The sequence below is a fragment of the Panthera leo genome, chromosome C1, assembly GCF_018350215.1.
Source record: "Panthera leo isolate Ple1 chromosome C1, P.leo_Ple1_pat1.1, whole genome shotgun sequence".
In the NCBI taxonomy this organism is placed as follows: Eukaryota; Metazoa; Chordata; class Mammalia; order Carnivora; family Felidae; genus Panthera; species Panthera leo.
Genome location: NC_056686.1, coordinates 39,444,434 through 39,460,034, shown reverse-complemented (window position 1 = coordinate 39,460,034; position 15,601 = coordinate 39,444,434). Strand labels below are relative to the sequence as shown.

At 36.4% G+C, this 15,601-nt stretch overlaps 1 protein-coding gene and 1 pseudogene across 9 annotated transcripts in view; both read left to right on the top strand.

Moving 5' to 3' along the window:
* LOC122227036 (BEN domain-containing protein 5) overlaps positions 1–15,601 on the top strand; it is a 1,450,833-nt gene that overhangs the window by 145,601 nt on the left and 1,289,631 nt on the right. The gene's annotated exons all lie outside the window — the stretch shown is intronic.
* LOC122228866 lies at positions 10,788–10,887 on the top strand (annotated as a pseudogene).

Sequence of the window (15,601 nt, the reverse complement as noted above, 5' to 3'; positions counted from 1 at the left end):
TTCTTTAGGCTTGGAAAATCTAGGCAATCTAAGATTGTTCTGGGTGTTAATAAGAAGGGCCAGAATTAGAAGAATATTTGGAGATTTTAAGTTAACAACATTCTCCTTTGGCATCAGGAGTTAACTTTGTAGTTGTGGGAAGAACAATGTGTGGAGTCAGTTGACCTGGCTTTGAATCCTAGCCTGACTTGATCTTGGGAATTACTTTATGTCTTTGAACCCCATCCTATCAGTCTAAAAATGGAGAAAATACTTTACAAGGTTTTAAAAAAATGGCTAATTATAGTTATCATTTTTCAAATGCGTAATGTGTCCCAGTCTTTGAATAAGGAGCTTGACATGTATCACCTGTAACAGGGCGCCTGGGTGGCTCAGTTGGTTAAGCGTCTGGCTTTGGCTCAGGTCATGATCTCACGGTTCGTGAGTTCAAGCCCCGCATCGTTCTCTGTGCTGACAGCTCAGAGCCTGGAGCCTGCTTCAGATTCTGTGTCTCCCTCTCGCTCTGCCCCTCCCCTGCTCGTGCTCTGTCTGTCTCTGTCTCTCAAAGATAAATAAACATTAAAAAAAAAAAAGAAAAAAAAAACATGTATCACCTATAATACTTATCTTTTCAGGACTTTCTAGACTAGGTTAGGATCCCATCTGTACAGACCCATTGCAGTCTATATACTTTCCAGTCTACTAGAAGTACTTGTCTAAATGTCTGAAGTTTGTACGCTCTGTAGGAGCTCTTGGTTACCACCATATATCATGCTTAGTCCAGAGCCTGGTACATAATAGGTGTTCAATAAATGTATATGAAATAAATACAATTATCACAACAATTCTTCAGAGTAAGTATTATTAATGCTGATTCACAGGTAAAGAAAATCAGGCTTAGAGAGGATAAACATATGTTAAAATTAAACTGTTTTTAAGAGGTAGAGCCAGGATTTGTATCTGGGTCTGCCTCATAATAGTAAATGGTCAGACACAGGCATTTTGTGAAGCTCACAACATACTTTTACATACTTTATCTCATTGAATCCTGATATCTTTTGAGGTAGGTATTATTATTCTGTCTTAAAGATGAAGAAGTAGAGGCCTAGAGACGTTAAATAATTTGCCTATGACTCTACAGTTAACTAATCAAGTATCAGACTGGGGTTTGAACTCAATTTAGATATGATTAAAATAACAATAGTATTAAATATGAATATAGAATTTACTCTGTCATGCAAATTTCTAAGTGTTTGACATAAGTAATGCATTTAATTCTCATATCAAACCTGTGAGGTAGCTTCTATTATTATTATTTTCATTTAACAGGTAAGGAAACAGACACTAAGAGGTTAGATAATTTTGCCAAGGTCACTCTGCTGCTAGGCTGTGGACCTGGGGTTCAGACCCAGTTGGCCTCACTCCAGAATTTGTGCTTGTAACCATTTGTGCTATGTCGGGTCATAATTTATATAAAAGCTTATCTCAGTATCAAGCATTTAGCAGTAGTTCCAATATTTTTAAATTTTGCATTTAGGTCTTTATAATTTCTGAGGAAAACAAGATTGTTGTAACTTAAAGTTAAAAATATGATACTCAGTTTCCTAAATTACAGAATGAAGTGATGTAGCAGAAAAATAGATTAGACTGGTCATTGATCACTCCATACCAAGGGCTTATGACCATTAACCTTTAAATTAAGAAAGGTTCTCTTGCAGAAAATTATGTTGAGAAACATTTACAAATATTTAAAAATCAAATCATATAGTATATGAGGCCTAGGTTTATAGCCTCTCTAAGAAAAAAATAAATAGTGAATTTTCTGTTTGTAGAATCTGCCCCTTCTTCATTCTCACAGAAATTAGGTAAACTTCTCTGTTTAAGGAAGAAGAGTTTTAAAGTTGTGTGTTATTATAATTATGATAGAGCTCTTGATTTACATTGTTTGAGGGATGTGGTAGAATCTTACTTTTTATTTTCTATGAATATACCAATCAGCAGATATGTTTTATACCCTGTGGGAGGAATACAACCCACAGTTCCTCGCTTAAAGGAGTTAAGTGGGAGAGACTGATAGAGGCTGTGATTTTTTTAAAAATTTTAATGTTTATTTATTTTTGAGAGACAGAGAGAAAGAGAGTCAGAGCCCAAGGTGGGGAGGGGCAGAGAGAGGGAGACACAGAATCCAAAGCAGGTTCCAGGCTCTGAGCTGTCAGCACATTGCCTGACATGGGGCTTGAACTCACGAACCTTGAGATCATTACCCAAGCCGATATTGGATGCATATCTGACTGAGCCACCTAGGTTTCCCTGACAGAGGCTGTGATTAAGTTGATGACAAAATTTATTGTCTAAGGCAAATATTTTTGTCCAGAAGAAGTGCTAATCTGGAAGGGATGCTGGGACAAATGGCATACCCTGGGGCCTGTCAGAGGCTAACCATGATGTGTAGTACCTCTGATTCTAATTGGGGTAAGTACAGTGTAATGAGAAAGCATATCAAAAGCATGTCTTTTTCAGTAGGGTATCGTAGGATGGTGGGGTGGCAAATTGGCAGACTTCTTAGAAGAGGCTCCAATGAGCTGAGTATTAAAGGATTAGTAAGAATTATCCTGATAAATTTTAGCAATGGGAAAAACTACCCGGTTCTTATGATATCCAGAAAGACCCAAATGCAAGAGTGATAATGGCACTCTGCTACCAGAGTGAAATGGCAAACTATAACTAACTCTCAGAAATGAAGAGTATTCCTGAGAGTAAGGGCTCACTAAAACTTTTTAAATAATTAATTTAACAACAAATAATTTAATTAATTTCTAATATATATGTAATGTCTCATTCTTTTTTTCATTCTTAAAGAAATAAATGTGCTTTACCAGAGCACATGTTGTAATGACACCATCCATGTGTCTGTATCTCGAACCTGACTTGAATGGGTCTCTCTGCTGGTTGCTCTCCTCCTCTCCACAACCTCATTCTGTGTCTATCTCTGCCCTGTGGACCCTCCTGATTTATATGTATTGCTTCATTGCTTACTTTGCTAATCCAAAGTTTTGGCCTTGACAAGTGAGTTTAGTCTTTTGTCCCTACTGGAATTTTTCCCATAAAGATGATAGTAAGAGAAAATATTAGGCAGTGTACTCTGTTTTCTCTCTGCTTGTTATTAAATGAATGATTATAAAATCTTGCAACCTTTTCAGCCCCACAACTTCAGCCCTAGACTTCATCCTCAGTAGGTTTGCTGGACTTGTATGGAAGCTTTCTGACTGGATTCTGAAGTTTATCCCCAACTCTTTCTGGTCCATCCTGCACAATGCTACCAAAGCTAAAATGCAAATCATTGGATTATACTACTTTATTGTTGAAATCTTTCATGACTCCCTGTTGTCCTTAGGATAAAATACAAATGCTTTTATCTGACAATGTCTTTAACATAAGATCTGATAAAAACTTGCTTCATATTGATATTATCATTTTATGCCAGAATATGCCCCCTTCAAGGCCATTATCTCTTTCAGGGGAAAAATTAGCATATTTAGGAGAAAACAGTATGGTTATGAAATATAAAGTGTTTTACTGTGTCTAGAAATTCTGTTGGAGAAGTATTGGCAGCTATGAAACTATAGATGAATAATTTAATTCTGTTATTTCTGACTCATAATTGAAACAAAGCTGAACTTCTATTATTGTAGGGTTTTCTTTTTTAAAAATTTTTTTTAATGTTTATGTAATTTAGAAAGAGAGAGAGAGAGAAGGGGAAGGGCAGAGAGAGAGAGGGAGATACAGAATCTGAAGCAGGCTCGGGGCTCAGAGCTGTCAGCACAGAGCCTGATGTGGGGCTCGAACTCACCAACTGGGAGATCGTGACCTGACCTGAAGTCAGATGCTTAACTGACTGAACCACCCAGGCGCCCCAGGTTTTCATTTGTTTTTTAAATTTCTGACTCCTTTACTGAATTATATATGCATATATATGGCTATGTATCTACATGTATGTTTTTCTCTTTCCTATTTTCTCTACTTCACTTTAAGGAAGAAGTAAAACATTTCATTCCCAAATAACTTTCCTCTAAGTATGATGACATTTCCAATAGTAACAGTCCTGAAACAAAGGGCCTTGGAAACAACAGTTGAAGAAGTATGAACTATGTTTAATAAAATCTTATTTGCACTTATCTTCAGCTGCTCTTTTTAAATCATCTGAGACAGTGTTTTGAAGGGGACTTCCAATACACATAAAATACCCCTCCTATGCTTTAGTTGTAAAATAACTACCAAAAAAGGGAACATGTCACTTGATTAAATGTGGTTGATTGAGTTTGTTTATAGCCCTCTTCTTTCCAAGATTTAAGACACTACTTGAATGATTATATGTGTGTAATAGTTTAAAATCTAAACATAAATACTTTTTCAAGTGATAACCACATGATACACTTAAAATTGGAATATTTAAAGATGTTATATTATTATTGCTTTCCATTTTCAAACAAATTTAAAATTACATTAATTAGCAAAACTAGAATGTTGTCTGTGGTTTTATGCTTTAATATTTATAAAATAGTTCTACTTTTGATAGTGTATTGCAGTATTGAAAAATCCATACAAATTGTGGGTTTCATACAGCTTTCAGATAGGCTTGCCATCTGAAGCTATGAGGATATTTTGTGCAGGCTACCTGTTTGCAGTTTGTTTGATTTATCATCCTTTCCCCATTTTTCTCTGTATTGCAGGGGCCAACGTCTTGATATTTGCACTTCCCCGGCTCCCTTATCATCTGGATTCTGACTAGGTTCAGCTTATGGGAAATTCTAGGAGGAGATTCAAGGGCAGGTAGAAAGGAGAAGCCTGGGTATTTCTCCCTCATTGTGTCTTGGGCAGCATGTCCAGCAGTGGCTATATTTCCTTTATGGTTTTGCCAGACAGCCCCTTCCTTGTGATTCCCAATTTTGTTCGATTGCTGTACTTTGAGCAGAGCCTCAGTGCATCCTTATGACAGGCATGACAATATCTTACGGGGTTGTTGTATGGATTGGAATTGCCAGAAGCATAGCAGATAGTCAGTGGTCAATAGTGAAAGCCTAGAAAGGGAAGTGATTCATTTTGTGTGTATAGATGGGGTGGGATGGGGTGGAGGGAGGGTGGGAGACAATTGAGGAAGACATTTTAAAAGAGGTAATATAGGAATTATACTTTAATACTCTGCATGGAATGTTTTTTCAGAAAGCATGGTTTTTTTCATTCATTTCAGTTCTTTTTTGTTTTTTTTTTTTTTTTTGCCCAAATGTCTCTGGGACCCTGTGTAAAATTTCAACTCTTATTTCCTGACATTTCCTAATTCCCTATCTGCTTTATTTTTTCTTCTTAGTACTTACCACCATCTAATATAATATACATTTTATTATTTATATTTTTTATTTATTGTCTCCTCCAGTAAAATATAAACTATGAAGGTAGGAATTTTTCTTTCATACCCTGATGCCTAGAACAATGGCTGGCACATGATAGGTGCTCAGTAAATACTTGTTAAGGGACACCTGGGTGGCTCAGTCAATTGAGCATCTGACTCTTGATTTTGGCTCAGGACATGATATCACCATTCATGGGATCGAGCCCTACATTGGGCTGTCAGCATGGGGCCTGCTTGGGATTCTCTCTCTCCCTCTCTCTCTGCCCTTCCTGGGCTTGTGCATGTGCTCACTTGCTCTCTCTCTCTCAAAAAAACAAAACAAAACAAAACAAAAAAGCACAAAAAACCAAAACCAAACAACCTTAAAAAAATTTGTTGAAAGAATTAGTTTGAGAATGAGTAGAAATTCACCAGATGAAATTAGTTACATGTGCATTTATTGTATTTTCTCAACTATTGACCTCAAATTATAGAATACAAAGTTGAAGAATTTAGCATGACTGTATTGATATATAGAAACAAACACATATCCAGCAACCTTATTTTTTGAGAGTATTACTGATAACTTGGGTGGGATGGTGGGAAAACTTTCAATAGTTAAAATAGTTGTAAAATACATGCACTAATGTTCATGCACCTTACTTCTCAAAGGAGATACTTAGCATTTATTTCTTCTTGTTTAGACACAGTTTTAACGATATTGATTATATGGGTTTTCAGCTCTGTAAATTTGTAGGTAGGGTGGAAATTGAGGAGATAGAAATAATCTTTGGTGTGAAATCAAAGTTGACAAGCTTACAGAAGGGAGGAGGCAGAAAATATAAAAGTAAACAAGAATATTTAAGTATATAACTTTAATAGATCTGTTCTTTATCATAAAGGTAAGATTAAATTATGTACAATATGATTTTAGAAAGATTTCCAGTAAAAATAACAATGTCTCTATATAGCTATTAACATCTTTTTCCTTTCAGTCTGGTTTGCATCCTCACTGTTCCAGCAAGATAGTTCTCTGAAAGGTTGCCAGAGACTTTAGTCATGTAATTTGGTGTTCTTCTCTTAGTTCTTGATTCCTGTGTAGCAAATGATATTTCTAATGATCACCCTTACTTTTTGACATTTTTTTCCCCTGGCAGCATTGACTCTTTCATCCTCATTCACCTGCCTCCTCTCTGACGTGCCAGTCTTGTTTTCATCCACATGTGACCCTTAAGGCATTCTCCAAGGTTCAGATTACTTATCTTTTTTTTCTTTTTTTTTTTTTTTAATTTTTTTTTTTTCAACGTTTTTAATTTATTTTTGGGACAGAGAGAGACAGAGCATGAACGGGGGAGGGGCAGAGAGAGAGGGAAACACAGAATCGGAAACAGGCTCCAGGCTCCGAGCCATCAGCCCAGAGCCTGACGCGGGGCTCGAACTCACGGACCGCGAGATCGTGACCTGGCTGAAGTCGGACGCTTAACCGACTGCGCCACCCAGGCGCCCCCACTTATCTTTTAATCTTTGTAAATCTTGAGTATCCTATCTAATAACTCATCATCCATCCATCCATTGAGAATTATTATTATGCTTATTAAATATCCTGAATCCATTAATTTCTATCTGCCTCCTTCATTCAAACCATCAACATCTGTCAGAACTATTGTTCTTCTTGTTTCCTTCCATACATCTTCCACAACCCCCATTATCCATTTTCAGCACAGCATCTAGAGTGACCCTTTAAATTTTTTTTAATGTTTATTCATTTTTTTGATAGAGAGAGATAGAGTGTGAGTGGGGGAGGGCCAGAGAGAGAGGGAGACAGAATCTGAAGCAGGCTCCAGGCTCTGAACTGATAGCACAGAGCCCAGCGCAGGGCTCAAACTCACAGACCATGAGATCATGACCTGAGCTGAAGTCGGATGCTTAACCTTTGACAAAGCAGGAAAGAATATCCAATGGAAAAAAGTCTCTTTAACAAATGGTGCTGGGAGAACTGGACGGCAATATGCAGAAGAATGAAAGTAGACCACTTTCTTACACCATTCACAGAAATAAACTCAAAATGGATAAAAGACCTGAATGTGAGACAGGAAGCCATCAAAACCCTAGAGGAGAAAGCAGAAATAAACTTCTCTGATCTCAGCTGCAGCAATTTTTTACTTGACACATCTCCAGAGGCAAGAGAATTAATAGCAAAAATGAACTATTGGGACCTCATCAAGATAAAAAGCTTTTGCACTACAAAGGAAACAATCAACAAAACTAAAAGGCAACTGATGGAATAGGAAAAGATATTTGCAAATGACATTTGGACAAAGGGCTAGTATCCAAAATCTATAAAGAACTTACCAAACTCCACACCCAAAAAACAAATAATCCAGTGAAGAAATGGGCAGAAGACATGAATAGCCACTTCTCTAAAGAAGACATCCAGATGGCCAACAGGCACATGAAAAGATGCTCAATGTCACTTCTCATCAGGGAAATACAAATCAAAACCACACTGAGACACCACCTCACGCCAGTCAGAGTGGCTAAAATGAACATATCAGGAGACTATAGGTGCTGGCGAGGATGTGGAGAAACGGGAACCCTCTTGCACTATTGGTGGGAATGCAAACTGGTGTAGCCGCTCTGGAAAACAGTGTGGAGGTTCCTCAAAAAGTTGAAAATAGATCTACCCCATGACCCAGCAATAACACTGCTAGGAATTTACCCAAGGGATATAGGAGTGCTGATGCGTAGGGGCACTTGTACCCCAATTTTATAGCAGCATTTTCAACACTAGCCAAATTATGGAAAGACACTAAATGTCCATCAACTGATGAATGGATAAAGAAGATGTGGTTTATATGTGCAATGGAATAGTGCTTGGCACTGAGAAAGAATGAAATCATGCCTTTTGCAGCAACGTGTATGGAATTGGAGTGTATTATGCTAAGTGAAATAAGTCAGTCAGAGAAAGACAGACATCATATGTTTTGGAACTTGAGAAACTTAACAGAAGACCATGGGAGAAGGAAAAGGAAAAAATAGTTTCAAACAGACAGGGGTGGGTGGAGGCAAACCATAAGAGACTCTTAAATACAGACAATAAACTAAGGGTTGCTGGGGGGGGAGGGGAAAATGGATGATCAGCATTGAGGAAGGATGAGCATTGGGTGTTGTATATAAGTGATGACCCATGGGAATCTACTCCCAAAACCAAGAGCACACTGTACACACTGTATGTTAGCTAATTTGACAATAAATTATATTAACAAAAATAACACTAGCATTTTTTGCAGAGCTAGAACAAACAATCTTAAATATTTTTTGGAACCACAAAGGGCCTTGAATAGTTAAAGCAATCCTAGAAAAGAAAAATAAAAGTGGAGGCATGACAGTTTTGGTTTTTGAGGTATGATATAAATCTGTAGTCATCAAGACAGTATGGTCCTGGCACAAAAACAGACACATAGGTCAATGGAACAGGATTAAAGACCCAGAAGTGGACCCACAATTATATGGTCAACTCATCTTTGACAAAGTAGGAAACAATATCCAATGGAAAAAAGGTTCTTCAACTAAGGGTTTTGGGAATACTGGACAGCAAAATACAGAAGAATGAAACTACATCACTTTCTTACACCATACACAAAAATAAATTCAAAATGGATGGAAGACCTGAATGTGAGACAAAAACCATCAAATCCTAGAGAACACAGGCAGCAGCTTCTTTGATCTCTGCCAGAGCAACTTATTACCAGCTATGTCGATGAAAGTAAGAAAAACAAAAGGAAATATGACTATTGGAACTTTTATCTAGATAAAAAGCTTCTGCACAGTGAAGGAAACAATCAACAAAACTAAATGGTAGCCTTTGCAATGGGAAAAGGTATTTGCAAGGACATACCTGATAAAGGGTTATTATCCAAGATCTATAAAGAACTTCCTAAACTAAATGCCCAAAAAACAAGTAATCCAGTTAAGAAATGGACAGAAGATATGAATAGATACTTTTCCAAACGATATCCAGGTGGCTAATGACATATGAAAGGATGCTCACCATCACTCATCACTAGGGAAATACAAATCCAAACCATGATGAGATACCACTTTACACCTGTCAGAATGACTAAAATTAACCACACAGGAAACAACAGGTGTTGGCAAGGATGTGGAGAAAGAGAACCCTTTTGCACTGTTGATGGTAATGCAAACTGATGCAGCAACTTTGGAGAACAGTATGGAAGTTCCTCAAAAACCTAAAAATAAAAATACCCTACAATTCATAAACTGCATTATTAGGTTTTACCCGAAGGTTTCTAAAATACAGATTCAAAGATGTACATATGCCCTGATGTTTATAGTAGCATTATCAACAACAGCCAAACTATGGAGAGAATCCATACACATACACACACTCAATTCAACATTACTCAGCCATCAAAAAGAATGAAATCTTGCCATTTGCAACCTTGTGGATAGAGCTAGAATATGTTATGCTAAATGAAATCAGTCAATCAGAGAAAGACAAATACCATATAATTTCACTCAGATGTGGAATTAGAGAATTTAGAAACAGAAGAAATGAACATATTGAAGAAAGGTAAAGAAACCACAAGATACTCTTAATGATACAGAACAAACTGAGGGCTAATGGAGGGAGGTGAGTGGGAGATGGGCTAGATGGGTGATGGGTATTAATGAGGGCACTTGTGATGAGCATTGGGTGTTGTGTGTAATGAGGAATCATTGAATTCTATTTCTGAAACTAATATTTCACTATGTGTTAACTAAAATTAATGATAATAAAAAAATAAAAAACTTAAAAATAAGACTAATGTAAAACAACAAAATTGCAGTATATATGTAACTGTTAATAATTTCTTTAAATGTAAATGGACTAAATGCCCCAATCAAAAGACATACGATGATGGAACGGATTAAAAAAAAACAAGACCCATGTATATGCTGCTTCCAGCAGACTCATTTCAGACCTAAGGACACACACAGACTGAAAGTAAATGGATGTAAAAAGATATTCCATGCAGATGGATCAGGGAGGAACAAATGCCAGAATAGTAATATTTATATCACACAAGATAGACTTTAAAACAAAGACTGTTTTAACCAAAGCAAGAGACAAAGAAAGACATAATTATAAAAGGATTAATTCAATGAAAAGGTATAACAAATGCGAACATCTATGCATCCAACATAGGCACACCTAATACACAATGTTAATATTAACTGACCTAAAGGGAAAAATAGAGGGTAATACAGTAATAATACGGGTCTTTAAAAATTTTTATTTATTTATTTATTTTAGTATAATTGACACATAATGTTGCATTAGTTTCAGGTGCGTGACAGTGATTTGACAAGTTTATACATTATGCTATGCTCACCACATGTGTATCTACTCTGTGTCACCATTGCTTCCTGCCTTTTGGCTAAGATTAAGTGTAGTATCTGTTCTTAGTTTAATAGTAGGGGACTATAACACTCCCCGGACATCAATGGATAGATCATCCAGAGAGAAAATGTATAAGGGAGAATTGGCTTTGAATGATACATTAGAACAAATGGACTTAACAGTTACATATACAGAGCATTCCATCTAAAAAACAGAATACACATTCCTTTTGAGGACACATGAAACATTCTGCAAGATATGTTAGGCCACAAAACAAGTCTTAATCAATTTAAGAGATCGAAATATCAAGCATCTTTTCTGATCACAATAGTATGAATTAGCAAACAGTAACAAGAAAGAAACTGGAAAAAACACAAATACATGGATAGTAAACAACATGGTACTAAATAACCAATAAGTGAACTAAGAAATATAAGGCAATTAAAAAAAAAATTACATGGAGGGGCGCCTGGGTGGCTTGGTCGGTTAAGCGTCCGACTTCGGCTCAGGTCACAATCTCACAGTACGTGAGTTCGAGCCCCGCGTTCGGCTCTGTGCTGACAGCTCAGAGCCTGGAGCCTGCTTCCGATTCTGTGTCTCCCTCTCTCTCTGACCCTCCCCCATTCATGCTCTGTCTCTCTGTCTCAAAAATAAATAAACGTTAAAAAAAATTTAAAAAAAAATTATATGGAGACAAATGAAAATAGAAACACAATAGCCCAAAATCTTTGGGATGTAGCAAAAGTAGTCCTAAGAGGGAGGTTTGTAGTCATACAGGCTTATCTGAAGAAACAAAGTCTCAAAGAATATAACCTTACACCTAAAGGAACTAGAAAAATATGAACAAACAAAGCCCCAATTTAGTAGTAAATAATGAAGTAAATAATGAAGATTAAAGCAGAAATAAATAGGGGCGCCTGGGTGGCTCAGTCGGTTAAGTGGCAGACTTCGGCTCAGGTCATGATCTCGCGGTCCGTGAGTTTGAGCCCTGCGTCGGGCTCAGTGCTGACAGCTCAGAGCCTGGAGCCTGTTTCGGATTCTGTGTCTCCCTCTCTCTGACCCTCCCCCATTCATGCTCTGTCTCTCTCTGTCTCAAAAATAAATAAACGTTAAAAAAAATTTAAAAGCAGAAATAAATAGAAAAAAATCAATGAAACCAAGAGCTGATTCTTTGAAAAGATAAACTTAATTGATAAATAGCCAGACTCAAAAAAAAACAAAACAAGAGGACTCAAGTAAAATCTGAATGAAAGAGAAATAACTGATCCACAGAAATATAAAGAATTATAAGAGAATATTATAAAAAATTATATGCCAAAAAATTGGACAAACTAGAAGAATTGGATAAATTTCTAGAAACATGCAATCTTTAAAACTAATCAAGAAGCAAGTACAAAAATGTAAACAGATTGATTACTCATAATGAAATTGAAGTGGTTATCAAAAAAACTCCCAATGAATAAAAATCTAGCATCTGATGGCTTAACAGGTGAATTCTACCAAAGATTTAGAGAAGAGTTAATACCTACTCTTCTCAAACTATTCCACAAAATAGAAGAGGAAAGAAAACTTCCAAATTCATTCTACAAGGCAAGCATTACCCGTATATTAAAACCAGACAGAGTCATTACAAAAATAAAAAACTCTAAGTCAATATCTCTGATGAACATAGATGCAAAAATCCTCAAGAAAATGTTATAAAACCAAAATCAATAATATATTAAAAAGATCATTCACCACAATCAAGTTCGATTTATCACAGGATTGCAAAGATGGTTCAATAGGCACAAATCAATGAATGTGGTACACCAGATTAACAAGAGGAAGTATAAAAACCCGATGATCATCTCAGTAGATTCAGAAAAAGCATTTGACAAGTATAATATTCATTAATCATACAACCTCTCACCAAAGTGAGTTTAGAGGAATTAATTATACCTCAACATAATAAAGGCCATATATGACAAAGTCACAGCTAACATAATACTTAATGGTGAAAAACAGATTTTCTTTTAAAATCTGGAACACGATAAAGATATCCACTCTCACCATTTTGATTCAACATAATACAGGAAGTCCTACCCACAGCAACCAGTAAAAGGCATACAATTGGTAAGGAAGAATTAAGTTTCATAATTTTCAGATGATATGATACTATATATAGAAAAGCCTAATGGCTCCACCAAAAAACTACTGGAACTAATAAATTCAGTAAAGTTATAGGATGCCAAATTAATATACATAAATCTGTTGAATTTTTAAACTCTAATAACAAAGTAACAGAAAGAGAAACTAAGAAACGCCCCCATTTATAATTGCATTAAAAAGGATAAAATACCTAGAAATAAACTTAACGAAGGAAATGAAATAACTATACTGTGATATTAATAGGATATTAATAATAGATAGTAGTAATAGTAGGATAATAATAGTAATAATAGTAGGATATTAATAATAGAAATTGAAGATGATACAAACAATGGAAAGATATACCACTCATGATTGTAAGAGTTAATATTGTTACAGAGTCCATACTCCCTAAAGCAATCTACAGGTTCAGTGTAATCCCTATCAATATACCAATAGCATTTTTCATAGAAGTAGAACAAATAATCCTAAAATTTCTATGGAACCACAAAAGACCCTGACTAGCAAAAGCAGTCTTGAGAAAGAAGAACAAAGCTTTAGATAATCACAATCCTAGATTTCAAGCTATTCTACAAAGCTATAGTAATCAAAACTGTATAATAATGGCACAAAATAGACACAAAGACCAGTGGAACAGAATAGAGAGCCCAGAAATATACCCACATTTCTATGGCCAATTAATCTATGACAAAGGAGGCAAGAATATATGATGGGAAAAAGACAGTCTCATTAATGAACAGTGCTGGGAAAACTGGACAAGTATATGCAAAAGAATGAAACTGGATCACTTTCTTACACCATACACAAAAATAAACTCACATTGGATTAAAGACCTAAATGTGAGACCTGAAACCAAACATTCTAGGCAGTAATTTTTTTGACATTGGTTATAGCAACATTTTTCTAGAATTGTCTCCTCAGGCAAGGTAAAGAAAAGCAAAAACAAACTATTGGTACTGCATCAAAATAAAAAGCTTTTGCACAGTGAAGGACACCATCAAACAACAAAAAAAGGCAATGTGTACAGCAGTGCTATCAATGACAACCAAATTATGGAAAGAGCCCAAATGTGCATTGACTGATTAATGTATAAAGAAGATGTAAGAACTCACCATGTTCCCCTTGTTTGACCTTAGGTCTGAAGGAAAATAATAACCAGAACAGCAAGACCAAGTGGAAAAACTAACAATTCCTAACATTTATATAGTGTTTTGTAGTTAACAAAGTGTTTTCTGTTCTCTTAAGTTCTTTCATAAATTTTGGACAAAATGGAGGGTAAGCATTTTATTCCTACTTTTGGAAAAGGAAATTGAGGTTCATAGAAGTTAAGTGACATCCTTAATTGCATAGAACTAATAAGTGGCAAAATCTGGAGTCAACCCATGTCTATCAGACCTGAAAGCCTGTGCTCATATATCTTAGTTCCTGGTTACTCAATATTGACCCATTTGCTTGCTGGCTTAGTCATGGCTTAGTCATGACAACCTGAGCATTTCCAAGTTGGAGTACAAGCAAATAAGCAGTCTTATGTCCTGTATTAGCTCACAGGAAAGCAATTTGAGACCCGTTGAATGGAGTAGATGGAATGTACCTACTACCACTTTGGGAAGCTTTAACTCACTCCCCATTTGGGGTTTGAACATCTAATCTGGGAAGGCTGATTGGATGTAACATACCATATGTTGTTCCTCATGGATGGAAGTAGATAATTGGAGTATCTAGCAATTAATGTAGAAAGGGTGACATTTGTGGATTTGGAGAACTTAGTCCTTTAGGAATGGTCAAGAAAATATCATGGGTTTGAAATTGACAATGAAGTATATGTTTAAAGAAGCATTTTGGCCTGTTTGTATGTTGTGGCTATAGATCTTAGTTCATATGTTCAGCAAGAAATACCAAATTATTTTAGTTTATTTAAATCAATCCATCTCATTGGGATTTGGGGAAATTCAGTTTCCCGTCATCATTGACGGTCTATGTCTTTCACTCCCATTACATAATATGCCAAGAGGTGTATGTGATACTTAGGCAATGAGATGAGGGCTTCTGATTTTCACATGTCTGGGCACATGACATCCTTATCATCCAATCTCATGTAGCTCCTTGAAGGTGGAATGCTTCACTGCAAGCAGGGAATGGGGATCTTCATGGAGGCCTTTGCCTAGATACAGAGCCCTAGTGCCCAGAGTTCTTCTTCCCTAGGTGCCTTCCACCACCATCCTTTGCTGAGGACTGCCCAGGAGTACCTCTTCCTATCACCACTCATGGGATCCTTGATTTCTATAACTATTTCAATGTGTGGGATTGTTTCCTTCCTTTCTCTGTTTTCAGTGGAAGTCTCCTTTTCTACTAGCATAATCCTGGGTAATGTGAGGAAGAGAAATGTTAGAGGCTACTTTTGCCTTTTTACTATCATATGAACCTCCTCTGAGGCATGAGATCTCAAAGGGCTTGGAGAAGAATTTGTATGGTTTTTGTGTGTGTGTTTCTGTTTGTATAGGAGGGGTTTGTGTCTAATGTGGAGTATCCTAAACAAAACACCAAAACAACTCAACATGTCAGTGAATTATCTTATGAAACAATTTGCTGTCTGTGACTAACCCCCCCCCCCCCCCCCCCCCATTCACAGATTGCTATTGCCTAGGAATCAGAAGACCTGGAACTTCTTATGTATGTAGCCTTGG